Genomic DNA, 14,503 nt, shown 5'->3' on the forward strand with positions numbered 1-14,503 from the left:
GATGCCCGCCGTTCGACCCCGTCGCACCCGGACCGCTCACCCGCCGGACCCCGTCGCCCGGTCGTCCCCGTCCTCCTCCTCAACCCCCACTGCCCCGAACCCTACGCCCGCGGTGAGGACCCCGGTCCTCCTCTCTCCTTTATCTCCGTTCGGGCCTCAACAGCCCACTCGCGTGGCTCCACCGCGCGCGACGCACCCGCACCCCTGCTCACCATGGCCTCGCCCTGACCGGCGTGCCTCCGCACGCGCCAACAGTCGTGCCCTCCACCCCACCCGCCTTTGCCTCGCCCGTGCCCATGCGAGTCCCTCTGCTCGCTGCCGCCGCGCCCGAGCGCGCCCTCGCCATGGCCCCGCACGGCCGCGCACGGCCGCGCCCCCTCACGCACGTCCCTGCTGCCTCGTTCGCCTGCCTCCTCTGTCACGCCGCCCGCGCCTACGCCGCACACTGCTCGCCGCCCGTGCCGGCCTCGTCCTCCCCCGGACGGCGACGCCCTCCGCCAGGGCCGTCGCCCTGCCTTGCCTCGCCCGTTTAAAACATGGTGTTTGGACTTATATGCAAAAAAAATAGCAAGATGCCCGTGCATTGCACGGCACACCATCATCACCAACTCGGTTTTTTCTCTACTCCTACTCCTATAAAAGACTAAGTTGGTGATGATGGAGGCCAGGAGGCGTGTTCAGCCGGGTGTGCAGCGGACGGCACAACACTATTCGATTTGTTATAAAAAAAGTAGTAGAGATAGAGACATAGGGAGGAGCATGAGGTAAGGCCTTATATGTAAATGTGGAGAGAGGTGCGGGTATCTTTTGTAAAATTGTCATAGTTGGCTTTCTATTCGTCAGATATAGATCAGACGGTCTATATTACAAGATGGCAGGCATACCATCATCACCAACTCGGCTTTCTATAAGAGTAGATATATATATATATATAGATATAGATAGATAGAGACTAGGGAGTACTAGTAAGGACACCATCTACTGCTTCGTGTGCTACTCCTGCGCTCCATTCGACGGCCGCAACGTCCCCTACAGCCATTCCCTCGTGCGCTCCATTCGGCGGGCGCTGTTGAAATCTGGGGAGCTCACTCTCGCGACTGCTGGCAGCCACGACTTCACCGACGACGACTTCTTCCCCGACCTCGACAACCTCTTCTTCAATGACATGGGCGACAACCTCAACACCAACAGTGCTGCTCCCGTTGCACCGTATGTGTTTTTGTCCTTCCTGTTCGAAATTGTGGTAGAATTCATGTTTCTACTCTGTATCCTACTACTATGCTAGTCCACATGATTAATTTCATCTCTGTTATAGCCGTCATGATTTATTTTGTGCTTATTCGGATTAAATCTCGTAGTAACTTGCTCATATATTCAACTGGTGCAACGTCCCCTACAGCCACTCCCGTTTCATGGACGGCCTGGTCGATGCCTCCAAGGAGCCCTTCGTCCACTGCTATGAGTGCCCGATGCCGTTTTGTGGCTCGCCGGCGGACATGGTGCATCACCTCACGGATGCGTGCAGCGGTCACTGCTGGCCCTTGGCGGAGAACATCAAGTATGACACGTGCTGCCGGTTCACCATGCTGGAGTTGCTGGAGGATCACCGCCGCCTGCTAGTCTCGGAGGAGGACGGCAGCGTCTTCCTCTTGATCGTGGGCACCGGCGAGGCCCGCGCAGGCCGCTGCCCCGTCTCTGTAATGTGCGTCAGGGGGGTCGCCGCTGACGCTCACACTGACATGAGGCAGATGTACGGGTGCGTGGTCAATGTTACTACCCCTTCGGGTCGCGTGGGCGGCGACACCGGCCTCATCGGACAGACTTGGACTCTGGGGAGCTGGGACTACCCCGCCAATGTGGACATGGAAAACCCATGGCATCCGTTCCATCCTTTACCCGCCGACTCGGTGCACGGGGACTCCAAGGAGGTTCACCTGGACATACGCATTATCAAGTGCACTTAGAAAACATGTAGTGTGTGTGTGGGCGCTTATGGCCCATGTCTTTGCCGCTTTTGATTCTGTAAGCTTGTCGTTAAACTTGAGTGGCTTTCGCCGCAGTCCTTCCTTTGAACTGCTCCTCTCAGTGAGCTGATGTAAGACACTTTGGGTTTGATTTGATAATGGAACCGGGGAGGAGCCTCCCTGTTCTTCTAAAAAAATACGCATTATCAAGTTAAATGTTGATCATTAGTCTTCGCTCAATGTAATCCGCTGTCTAAGCATGTGGAGACTTCCATGCAAGATCTTGCTCTATCGGAGTATCGCGCATGAATAAAAGTGTATCCGTTTATGGTTTAGTCTAGAATCTTCCATGTATGATTTTTTACTACAGTATTGGTGAAAGACTTACGATGAACTATTTATTACATCTCCTCTGCCCCCTTGCAAGTCATCCTGATTTACTCCCTCCATCTAGGTGTATAAGGGCATGGTTAATATTACTTAATAGTATAGCCAACTGTTGACTATAAGAAAGTGCCATGTCATCTGTAGCCAACATGTATAACAATCGATACTCAAAAACTAATTCTTAAAGATCATTTCTTGCAAAGCACAATAAGTGTTATTTCTTCACAAGTTTTGGATGCAGGTTGAACAGTTGAACGCTTTTGTTTGCAAAAGATACCTTTTTATCTATTTCACCCGGATGTTTGTGAGCTCTAGAGACGAGATAATATCCGAAGAAACCTACCGATACCCGTTACACATGAGATGACCCCCACATCCTTTGTCAAATTAAACAACTCCCCGGTCAATGCATTTCACTTTTCGGTGCAACGCACGGGCACCTTACTACTATAGATTAGTACGACCAAAAATTGAACTAACATTATATATAGTACGATAAATACTGATGCATGTCACCTAAAATTATATCATTCAAAACTATGTTCAAATACGAATCCAACAATATAGTTTTTGTTGACATGCACTAACATTTTGTCAGTTAAATCTTCAGTCAAATTCAATGGGGGACTAATAAACCACGACCGATGTAGTACAAGTGTAGAGGGCGATGCTGCACGGGAGTCTCACCTCTCACCCCGCTCGTGCCGCGGCAGTAAAGCCGTCATATCACAAACCCAACCACTCCCAGTAATAAATGGCCTGGTAAAATAAACGGTCAAGCAACCATCACATCCCTCCGTCCTTTTTGCATTTCATCTCTCTGCATTTACTTTCTCCGGTTCATCTCCCACACTCGATCCCTAGCTACTACTCCTAGGGCCAGTTCTTTTGGCGGCTTCCCCAGCTTTTCCCACAAGACTAGTCATAGTGGAGAGTAACAATAATGCGCCTCACTCATTTATTTGGGCTTCTAAACTACTACTCCGTCCTGGTTTATTCCTCACCATTGTAATTTGTGCTAAATTTTGACCAAAGATTTAACTGATAAAATGTTACTCAAAACACTTAGGCGCGGTGCATCTAGGTGTGTAAGTCATCTTACGAAAACAAAATAATCCCAAAACACTTAGGCGCGGTGCATTAACTTCTACCTCGTTTCTTGTTTCTTGACATATCAACCAATAAGAGATAAAGAGTGTGCATGCTTTTAATGACTTGAGATATCAAACACGACATGCAGTGGTTAGTTCATTGCATGCAATACTATTAATTAGCAAATAAACATTAACGTTTCTCGTTTTCTCCTCCTCCTTGGTCACGGTGCACATCCTAAGATGACTTACTCACCTAGACGGATGGAGTAGTGCATGTGACATGCACTAAGATTTCATTAGTTAAATTTATGACCAAAATTTGACACAGATTACAATGGGGACCAATAAACCAGGACGGAGGTAGTAGTTATGGGATTACTAATCTAGAAGCCTAAAAGAACTGGCCCCTGGTACTCCTACTAGTAGTAGTACTCAAGTTGGAATTCCAATTGCACGACACAACTTGTTAGGCAAAAAATTTGATACAGGGTGTAGGAAGCGGTTTGGGAATTTGCATGCCTTTCCAACCAGTGAGATGCTCCGTACAAAGTATGACAGAGAAATAACCACAGAGAAGGAAGCTAAAAGTAAACAATCAAACGAGCATTTTTGCATTTGTTTTGCATTGAATCGTTTCACAAGCTTGACTAGTGCTGTTTTTCTACTTTTACAAAAACCGCATCGTAATGTTAAATCGTGCATTTGCACGTACATAAGTAATAGTAGTACTCCCTCCGTCTAGGTGTACAAGTCTTCCCTCCTTCTTGGTCACCATGCACAACCAAAGATGACTTATTGACCTGGACGGAGGGAGTACCACAGTGTGCAAGCATATATCGAGAGAGACGTGTAGTCCGATAGTATATAGTAAAGTTTGTGCTATATGCACGTACTTGCAAAATGCGTAATAATACACAACGTTTCCAAACTTTCCCTTTTACATACTTAATTAAGGATGCTAAAAATTCCTGAACGTTCGGGATTTATCATTTGCGTCCAAAAACTAATGAGATTGCCTTACGAAACAAAAATTATACTCCTCCTAAAAGCCACGGCGCTCGCAGGAGCGCTTGCCGCGCGCCTCGAGTGCCCTGGTGCGCAGTCGTTTCCCAACACGCCGACACAACGCCTCTTCCTCAGCCTCGCAACTCGTGAGGTGCTGATTGGCGGCTTGCCGGCAGGCGAGCACGATCTCACTGGTGTGGTGATCCGGCGCCAACAGGTACTCCTCCTGGCTGGAAGCATGCACCCGGTCCACATACCGCCAAGCGTAGATGAGGCGCTTGGGCCCGACTGCACTCAGGGCGTCGGCACGGGTGTCCTCCGCCACCCTTACGGCCCTCGCATGAGCCTTCTACCAAAGAACCAATTGCTTGACACTCTCGGACGCGCTTCTCTTCCCGAAATTCTTCTCCGCCTCTATTTTGGCGTGCTCTGCTGGAGGCAAAGCCTCCCACAAGGCAACATCCATTTCTTTCCAAAGCTCCTCAAGGCTGGGGGGCTCGACGGGCGGCGCGGCGTTCTCCTCGTAGCGGGGAGCCGACGCGTCCTCCAACGCGCGTTCTGGCGAGATTGGGAACGCCGACGCGTCCACCTCGACGCGTCACGGCGAGGAGCGGAACGCCGACGCGTCCTCCTCGACTAGTGGTGGCGAGGCACAGAACAGCGACGCGTGGCATCATGGCGAGGAGCGGAACATTGACGCATCCTCCTCGACTAGTGGTGGCGAGGAACGGAACAACGACGCGTCGCATAGCGGCGAGGAGCGGAACGCCGACGCGTCCTCTTCGACTAGTGGCGGCGAGGAACGGAACAGCGATGCGTAACCGTCCGCGCGGTGCAGCGAGGGGCTCCTAGGGCTTGGGAGGGGCGATGCCATGGTGGTCGACGTGAGAGGGAGGGGGAGGAGATAGCGATGAACGTGAACGTGAGGGGGAGGAGATAGCGATGTTGTGGGAGGCGCAGTATTTATAGGGAGCAATGGCACACCTATGTAAGATAAGGACTGAGCTGCACTGACTTAACTGCAGGTCCAGTTGTGTCACCGACATGTGGGCCAGTACACTACTGGGCACGTATGTCAGTGACCGAATGCACCTGAAGTTAAGTAAAAGCTATGTGGGCATATTTGTTGGAGTAAATTACGGGGGAGCGAAGGGGTGGAAATATTGCTGGTCACAACGGATTGGACGAGCGTGGGGGGAGGAGAGTCATGCATGCAGATTTTTTCACACGGGGTGGAGTGGTGGGACCGCCGGAGGGAGAAGGAGAGTTTGGCAGGCATATTGTTTCCACACATGGAGAGGAAAAGATTTGGAGATGAACGGGCTTCCTGCAGGTATGGGGAATGGTGCATAATAAGTCATCTTGCATGCCGGGCTAGGTATAGTCTCAAGTCATTAAAAACATACACGCCCCACACATGTTTATATTTCAAGGTGCACTAAATTATTGCATGCGATGATTAAGGCTGGCCATCATGGTGGTATCTTAGCTGGTATCATGCACACGGGAATAGCGAACATGCTGATGTGGCAAAGAATTAAAGAAGAGAGGGGGGTTAGAGTAACTAGTGTTAATGCATGCATTGGTAAACACATTTTTTTGTGAAGAACGACATCATTAGTTGAGTACTTTTGCAGACTTCAAAAACTATTCCACCGCCTCTACTATCTTGCTAAGAGTAGGTGAAATTTTTGAGTCGAGCACTTTAAACTAGAAGGGAGGTAGTGGTACTCTAATAGCTAGGTGTGTAAGTCATCTTACGAAAACCAAATAATCCCAAAACACGTAGGCGTGGTGCATTAACTTCTACCTCGTTTCTTGTTTCTTGACATATCAACCAATAAGAGATGAGGGTGTGCATGCTTTTAATGACCTGAGACTATCAAACATGACATGCAGTGGTTAGTTCATTGCATGCAATACTATTTAATTAGCAAATAAACATTAATGTCTCTCGTTTTCCCCTCCTCCTTGGTCACGGTGCACAGTCCAAGATGACTTACTCACCTAAACGGAGGGAGTATCAACATTCACAATGTCAAATCAATATTTTTACACTCATTATAAAACGTAGTTCTTATACTCATTATAATCAGTATTGTAGATATTGATATTTTAAGTATAAATTTGGTCGTGGGATTTCATTGATGCCTGTCAAAGCGTGGAGGAAGCGGAGCTTAGGGCTTGCATTGCCGATCTCTACATAGGTATTTCTCTTCATAATCCTGTAATTTTAGAGACTGATTGCACTTTTGTGGTAGCGTCTCTTGCATCGGGGGACTATGACAGGTCTGCTATGCGTGACCTGAAGATGAAAGCGTTGAGCATCTTGAAGTTGATCAACAATCCTCAATTATCAAAGATTAGCCGTTCGGTCAATAAGGTGGCACACTTAATCGCTAAGTATAGCTTTGACAATAGATTAGATGGTATTCTTGTAAATAACGTACCGCCCTGTGTGGTGAATATTGTATCAAATGAGTTTACTGGTGTGGCTGGTTAATTAATATAAGGTGGTGTTCAAAAAAAAGTATATATTTGGTCAAACACTTTGCAAACGGTTGACGGGAGTAAAAAGGACCAGAGGGAGTATCATGCATGCGGAGTAGGCAAAAAAATTGCTCATTTATAGCCGGTCGAAGTCTCAAAGGGCACGACCGCGCGAGGGAGGCGAAGGTCGTGGGAGGCGCGACTGTTGACAGAATTAAGTGAAGTTACATCCACGCGCCGGCATGGCGTGCGAATAGGCAGAAGCTATACCGTCAGGCCTACGATATGGGTCTAGTAGACATGACATCTAGTGGGCCCCGCATAGTTCTTGAGAACTCTTTGGGGTCTTGCAACCTTTTATCCATCTGGCAAGCCAGCAACCCCACGCCGTTCGCACGCCCTACTCGTCCCCATCTTCTACCTCACAACAGTTCGCTCCCAGTCGCCCGTCCTTTCACATTAGTTCGCTCCCAGTTTTTTGTGGGGTACAACAGTTCAACTTCTCCTAACTCTCCTCCAAAATCCATGGCCTCCCAAATCTCCATGGTCGCTGCTGAGTACCAGGTTAGAGCCATCACCGGCGATCAGTTCATTGTCATCTACACACGTGGATCCGCGACGGTGAAAGCATGGCTTGCTCGCTTCCTACGCATGTTCAACAGTTCAACGAATGAGTGGGTCGCTGGGCTAGATGTTGAGTACACCACAGTCCTGGGACGAGAGAAGGATATAAAGGAAGGAGAGAGGAAGAAGCCCGCCGTGATCCAGGTTTGCGTACATAATGTTTGCTTGGTCTACCACATATGCCATGCCGACGTTGAGTGCCAGGATTATAAGAACTTCCTCAAGGACAAAAGAGTGAAATTCGTTACTGTAGGCTTTAAGAATGACAGGGATGTCCTGCATCGGATAGGTCTCGTTGTAGGCCAGCCCTTTGATCTCCAGAAGGCAAGCCTCGTGTCCTCCTCTCAACCTTCAATGCTGACCCTGGCAGCAGCCATAATTGATCCTTCGTACGCTAAACTGAAGAAACCTCATCATGAGTTTCATCATGCATGGGAGTCGAAGACATTAGATGAAGATCACATCCTGTACGTAGCAATGGATGCCTACCTTTGTTTAAATATCTACATGGGTTGGATGAAGAAGCAGAGCCCAGTGTCTGGTTCAAGCAAAGAAGCGTCGGCGAAGAGGAAGAGGAAGAGGGACGAGGACAAAGTCGAGGACGTGGACTCGGACTCCGAGTAGGTGGCAGTGCCGTCGCTCATGCTGGTTCTACTGCAGTGTCAAGCGGACTAGTTGCTTAGTTTATTTTCAAGGGTGTGTTGTGCTGTGGCCCCAACAGAACTATGTTTATGTTCTTTCTCCTTATTTGAACTCTTTAGTACGTAGATTAGTACTAGTACTATGTCTTACTACTGTTCTTCTTGCAGTTGGTACTACTGCTCGTACCTTCGTGTTCCTACTGTACTTAATACATTGGTACTAGTAGTATAATTTGGGTCAGTCGATCTGTGAAAGAAGTTCGACGGAACGAAGGAAGAAGACGGCAGAAGAGGTGGAAGAAGCCCTTCTAGCCATCCGTGTTGCATCAAACGGCTCACATGAGTCGACTGACCCAAATTGCTCCTTCAGATTGCAGGATCCACGTGGCATTCAAGGTCTCGAAGGTAGATTCCGCGTCCGCACCCGGTTTGCGGGGTCGACGCGCGCGCGACCGTCTTCCGCTGCGACAACCACCATGCGCGCCTCCTCCACGCGGGCGGAGACGACAATGACACACTAGTTCCTCCTCGCTGGCGTGCTGGAGCATGCGCTCGTCCTCCTCTTTGTACGCTGCGTGCATAGACGCAGCTCCACCAGCTGCTCGCGTTCTTGGCAGCGCGGCGGCATGGGGAGGAGGGACGTCAGACGGCGTGAGCGGGCGAGCCTTCGGCTTCATGGCACAGGGATGGCGGCGACACGGCGATGATGGGCGAGAAATTGTTGTCCGGAGCAAGCGGGCGCCGGCATGCGCAACGGCGGCGGCATATTGATGAGTGCGCGTATGGGAGCTTACTTTAGTTTTATATGAGGTTGGTCAAATTTAAAAGAAAACCGTACACATAAACATTAGACTTAGGCAATGCTTTTATTAATTTTTGTTTTGAAGTTAGTACCACAACCATGATACGGAATCCTGTGCAAGCGCGTGAACCGCGGCCGCGCGGTCGATAGAACGGTGCGTCACCGTGTCGCGCTCGAAGGACATCCACCGAACCTTTTTGTGTGTGTGAAAATAATCCTCGAATATTACTCAACTTTTTTTTCCTGGGAAAGTTCTTGACGCTGCAATATTTCCATATATTTGAATTTAGCTCCAGTTTGTGTTTATTTGGATTTGGACATTTCAGGTGCGCCCTAGTTTTTTTAATACTTATTTTGTGTGTGTGACTGTGAGAGAACGTGTGTATGTGTCCATATGTGTGTTGTGGCGGAAGGGCAATGTGGAGACGGTGTGCATGTGATACGGACATAGAGAGGTGTGAATGTGCAAATGATCATGCATGAGTGAGACATAGACAGATGCCAATACGTTGTGTATACATGAGAGAACGGTCTTCTAGTTTACTTGTGTGTGTGAGTGTGTGTGTGTGTGTGTGTGTGTGTGAGAGAGAGAGAGAAATGAGCATCCATAACACAACAACCATCTCTCTCGATTCGTCCGTCCCTCGCACGATGGCATGCAACATATGAATCAACGCGCACATTTTGACACCCTCACTTGACCCCTGCCCACCTCAAGGCCCGCACAATCTCTTGGTGAATACCCAGTTCTCCCCTTAGGTTTGTTTTCGCTCAATATCTGACACACACACACACACACACACACACACACGCACGCAGCACAACACACACACACACACACACTCCCCCGAGCACACAATTCATCCCCATCCAAGGTTATACGGCCACCACTCCCGCTTGTGCTTCTTTACACCCCAACATGCACAACACCTCAATCTTCAAAGAGGGCATCGAGCAGATCGAAGACGGCGACCACACTACGTTAGAGAATGCAGGGTCATTTGGAAGCAGGGTGATGTGACGACGGCTGGCTGACTCCTCCCCCCACCCTCTCTCTCTCTTGCACAAAATTACCAATCCCTCTCTCCCCCGCACAAAATTGTCAATCCCTCAATCCATGAGATCCTTCCCCTCTCGTCCATGTTTTTCCAGCTCTCTCATCAAACATGTTGTCTCTTCTCCTTCCACGTATATTACATGTCTCCATCTTTCTTCTCACAGACCTAACTTCTTCCTCTCTCTTTCTCTTTCTCTTTCTCTCTCTCTCTGTCTCGTTAGGTTTGTCTCCTACTCTCTCGTCCACATACATACAATCTATCCCTCCCTATCTGCTCCATCTTCAAAAGCTCTCTCTGCACGTTTCATTCACACAATGGGATATGTCAAAATGTTGCTTCTATAATGGCTGATGTAGAGTTTTGGTTGTTTTTGTTGCATCCTACAAAGTAATAACTATGAAATGCATTTAGATTCTCATTTGACTGGGATTATGTGAGTTTGAGCATGTTGTGAAGTACTATAGACCTTGTATACATCTTGGGATTTGACAATGATTGTAACTATTGAATTGTATAGACCATTACATTCGAAGTCAATAGCCTAATATATTTATTTCACAATTTCAACAAATGATTAGTTCACTACAAACTAAGAAAACAAATGTGTACTCCCTCCGTTTTTATTTTAGTCCGCGTATTAGCATTGGTCAAAGTCAAGTTTTGTAAACTCTCAGAAAACTTATAACAAAAAATCTTAACATATACAATAACAAATAAATACCATTAGATTCATTATTGAATGTACTTCCACATCATACATATTTGTTATGGTAAATGTTTATATTTTTATATAAACTTGGTCAAACTTTAGGAAGTTTGACTTCGGTCAAACCTAATATGCAGAGTTTACTACTACTACTCGCTAGTTGCTTAGCCGAATCACTCAACACGCCAAACGGGGAGTCCAGTGTCACAAAAATTTGAGGTCGGCGGGAAAATCTCCCGCGACCCTGATTCGAGTAGTGGGAAGTTACCATCATAGCCTTCGGAACAGGCCTACGGACGACGCTTGGTAGGGGGCTGTTTTCGTAACTTCAGGTTCACCCTACCTAGCCAGCCCCGGCACCCAGAGAAGTACACCTGAATACTCCCCATTTTCTATCCCCACCGCAAAATAGACTTCTCCACGACACCGCAGCCTTCGTGCTCCTCCCCTTTACATCGGCGCACTCTTCCACCGCAGCGCATCTACCTTATCGCGACCTCGTACGCCGCACTACAGCCGGTCCACCGTCGTCGTCGTAGACGAAGCCTCTTCCCATCGTCTTCCACGGTCTCGGATCTGCTTCCCGGAAGCCGACACCAAGCGCAGAAGTACCACCGTCGTGGACAATGAACTGACTCCCGTTGCCGACCATGACTCACAGAGGCCGCCGCGACCATCGTTCTCCTCCTAGATTGGTAATGTGTGTATTGAATCACTTAGCAGTACATGTGCAGTTCCAATTTTGTTCATACCTACCCTTCAATTTTCCTGGGTGCTATTGTTCCCATAAAAGTAATTGGTTATAGCCTCCATTGTCCAATAGAATATCAGCTTGTAATTGTGCATCACTCCTGTATCGCGCTGTGCTTGGGTAGGTTTTTCATCTGCAACCAGCAGTGTGGCAAATGATGGAAAGGTTTTTAGAACTAGCAAGATGCCCATGCTTTGCACGCATCAAGATGCATTTGTATGAGTAGTTTATCTTGTGGGAGAAAAGATTGAACGAGGGAAGGCCTTATTTGCAAATCTGGAGAGGGGTATGGGTATCTTTTTTTATCTATCTATGCTGAGAACTATCCTCTACTCTCTAGTATCTACTTCTCGATCTCAGCACTGTAAACGCTATTTTAAAGTGCCGCGCGTTGCGATTCTGTTGGAGATGCTCTAACATGGCAGCCGAGTGCTTTAATGTTGCCCACAAGATGCGCGAGTATTACTAGTAGTATTTTTCTTGCCATGTTGAGATTTTAAAACCATGAGTGTGAACATGCAGAGGAGAAATGAAGACCAAACACGGGATATTCGGGACATCTTCAAGGAGCGTGGCAAGTTAAAGAGGAGCTGCACCGAACCTGTAAAACGAGCTTTGGTAAGTAACACCCTTTCAATTACTTTCGTTTAGCCTCGTGTTCTTTGATGTGTATATGTTGTAGTTTCTGTCTCTCTTAAGCGTGGTGTTCTTCGATGTGTAATACGAAGAGTCTTAATCGTCCTAATGCTTTCGTTTTTAACTTGATGTAGGAAGTGGGTGTTCTCACCTTGTAGTCTGTTTTTATATTTCTTTTCCTTTTGAATTCACTTCTCTGAGTTTTGCTTATTTGGCTTCTACTGAATGGATCTAGGTTTCTCTGAGTATTAATCTAAAAAAGATGTAACTTCATGTCAGGATGTAGTTCCTGCGAGGAGGGAAGTATGGTCAACCTCGAGATCATGTTTCCAAAATGAGGCTGGATTACACACAAGGTGCCAGTTCCCTAATGATGCTGAATTAGACACAAGGTGCAAATTCCCAGATGATGCTAGATTACACACAAGCCAGGTGGAGTCGTCAGCTGTTCGTGTCCTCGTGGCATTAGTAAAGGCTGAAAGAAAGCGTGCAGCAGCCCTTGAGAATGTAGCTGAGTTCCTGAAGAAGCGAAAAGAGCAATCAGATGCTCTCTTCACCCAAGCCAAAGAAGAGATGGAAGAAGCCAGAAATAAGCTAGCAGAGGCAGAGCAGGCTAGGCGTCTCCTGCTATCTAAAGCTGTTGTCAATACAAAATTTCCTACATAATAGCTAGGTTCAAATGTTTATCCAGTCAGCATGCCTGTTGTGATGTCTGTGCATCTACTGATGTGGCACAAAATGTTTTGTTTAGGTCATGTAATAACAGCAATTACTTTCCAAACAATAACAGACGAAGCATTGGACATGGTATAGTTCACGCGCAAGCCCGACATTCCAAGTTCAACTTCCACATCAAACTCATGTTCACAGATATCTGCACATTTATACATAATGTCCACAACCATGATTCACTTCAAAGCCAAAAAAATGTGAGGAGAGTTATAAATAAAGAAAAACCTCTACTAGTTCCTGCTACCAGTGCGAGCACAACAAGTCAAGACCATGCGTAAATTAATTATATTTTAGTCATTTTTTGTGTTCTAAAATGCCTGCCGGCTCGCAGAAGGACATGTTGCCGGCACACGCGCGGATTCTATGAAGGCAGGCGGGGCAGTCTTAAGCTGGTTGCACGCGGCGAGGAGGCGTGCTCAGCCGGGCCTGCAGCGAGTGCGGCCCTCTTGGCCGGCGCACCGGTTCAATGCCTGCGTTATGAGAGGTCGCGTCCGTGTCGGAGCAATCACTCCCTCCAGTCCTTTTTTGTTTGGGTATAACAAAATCTCATTTTCCATTCACATTTTACAGGTAAAATTCATGGACAAACTTTGACCCAAAGTACGATGGGTACTAGTAAACCAGAATGGAGGTAGTAGTTTTTTTAATCAAAGAAGGGTTTCCCCTTCCAATTACTGAAAACTAGCATCTAAATCTAAACCATAGTATTTGCCCTAGAACTACCAGGTTCAACATCTCGTAACGTAAACCCATACAACCATACGCCAAGGAGGTACGTAGTACTATGAATTCCATTTTCGCTCCATACCAATCATTCTAAAAACTACTTACTACTTATAATGTGCCATTGAAAATCGGAACTCTTAACCCAGCTAAAAACGATAATTTAAACGTGGCTACTTGATCTGTGGCAACTGGCGAGCCACCGCGCTCCAAGTTGTTCACCTGTGGTCCCGACCATCAACTCCTACAAAGGTGCTCCACCACGTACCCGGTACCCGCGAATGCAGCAATCGTGCACCTAGGGTTTTAGGGTTTATTTGTTAACGTCGCCTTTACGTAACACTCATGTGTGCGAGACAGCGAGAGGCCGACTGTGTGCGTGCGCCTCTTCTCTTCGTATATGTACTCCACCGTTTTGTCTGGTGTCCAAAAAATTATAATAACTACTAGCAATGTGCCAATGCGTTGCCACACGATCAAAGTAGATTAATACATATTCACCGATTTGATAGAAAAAAGTCTAATTTTGAAATACGTATATCACTAAAAATATGTTATGTTTCACTCAAAATATATTCCTTTGGCGGTTTTGATGAGATAAGGGAGGAATGTTGTTGGTTTCAAGATTCGAGAAGTGGTATATGTCTAATTTCTACTCTTACTAGCAAGATGCCCGTGTGTTGCACGGAACATCAAGATCTTGTGGGAGAAAAGGATGAACGAGGGAAGGCCTTATCTGCAAATGTGGTGAAGAGTGTGGGTAAATTGCCATATTTCCTTCCTATCCGTCAGATATAAATCGGAAGACCTACATTGCAGGATGGCAGGCCCACCATCATCACCAACTCTATTTTTTATCCCTACTCTTATAAAAAGAATTGTCGGTGATG

Source organism: Triticum dicoccoides, chromosome 5B, assembly GCF_002162155.2.
Source record: "Triticum dicoccoides isolate Atlit2015 ecotype Zavitan chromosome 5B, WEW_v2.0, whole genome shotgun sequence".
Classification (NCBI taxonomy): domain Eukaryota; kingdom Viridiplantae; phylum Streptophyta; class Magnoliopsida; order Poales; family Poaceae; genus Triticum; species Triticum dicoccoides.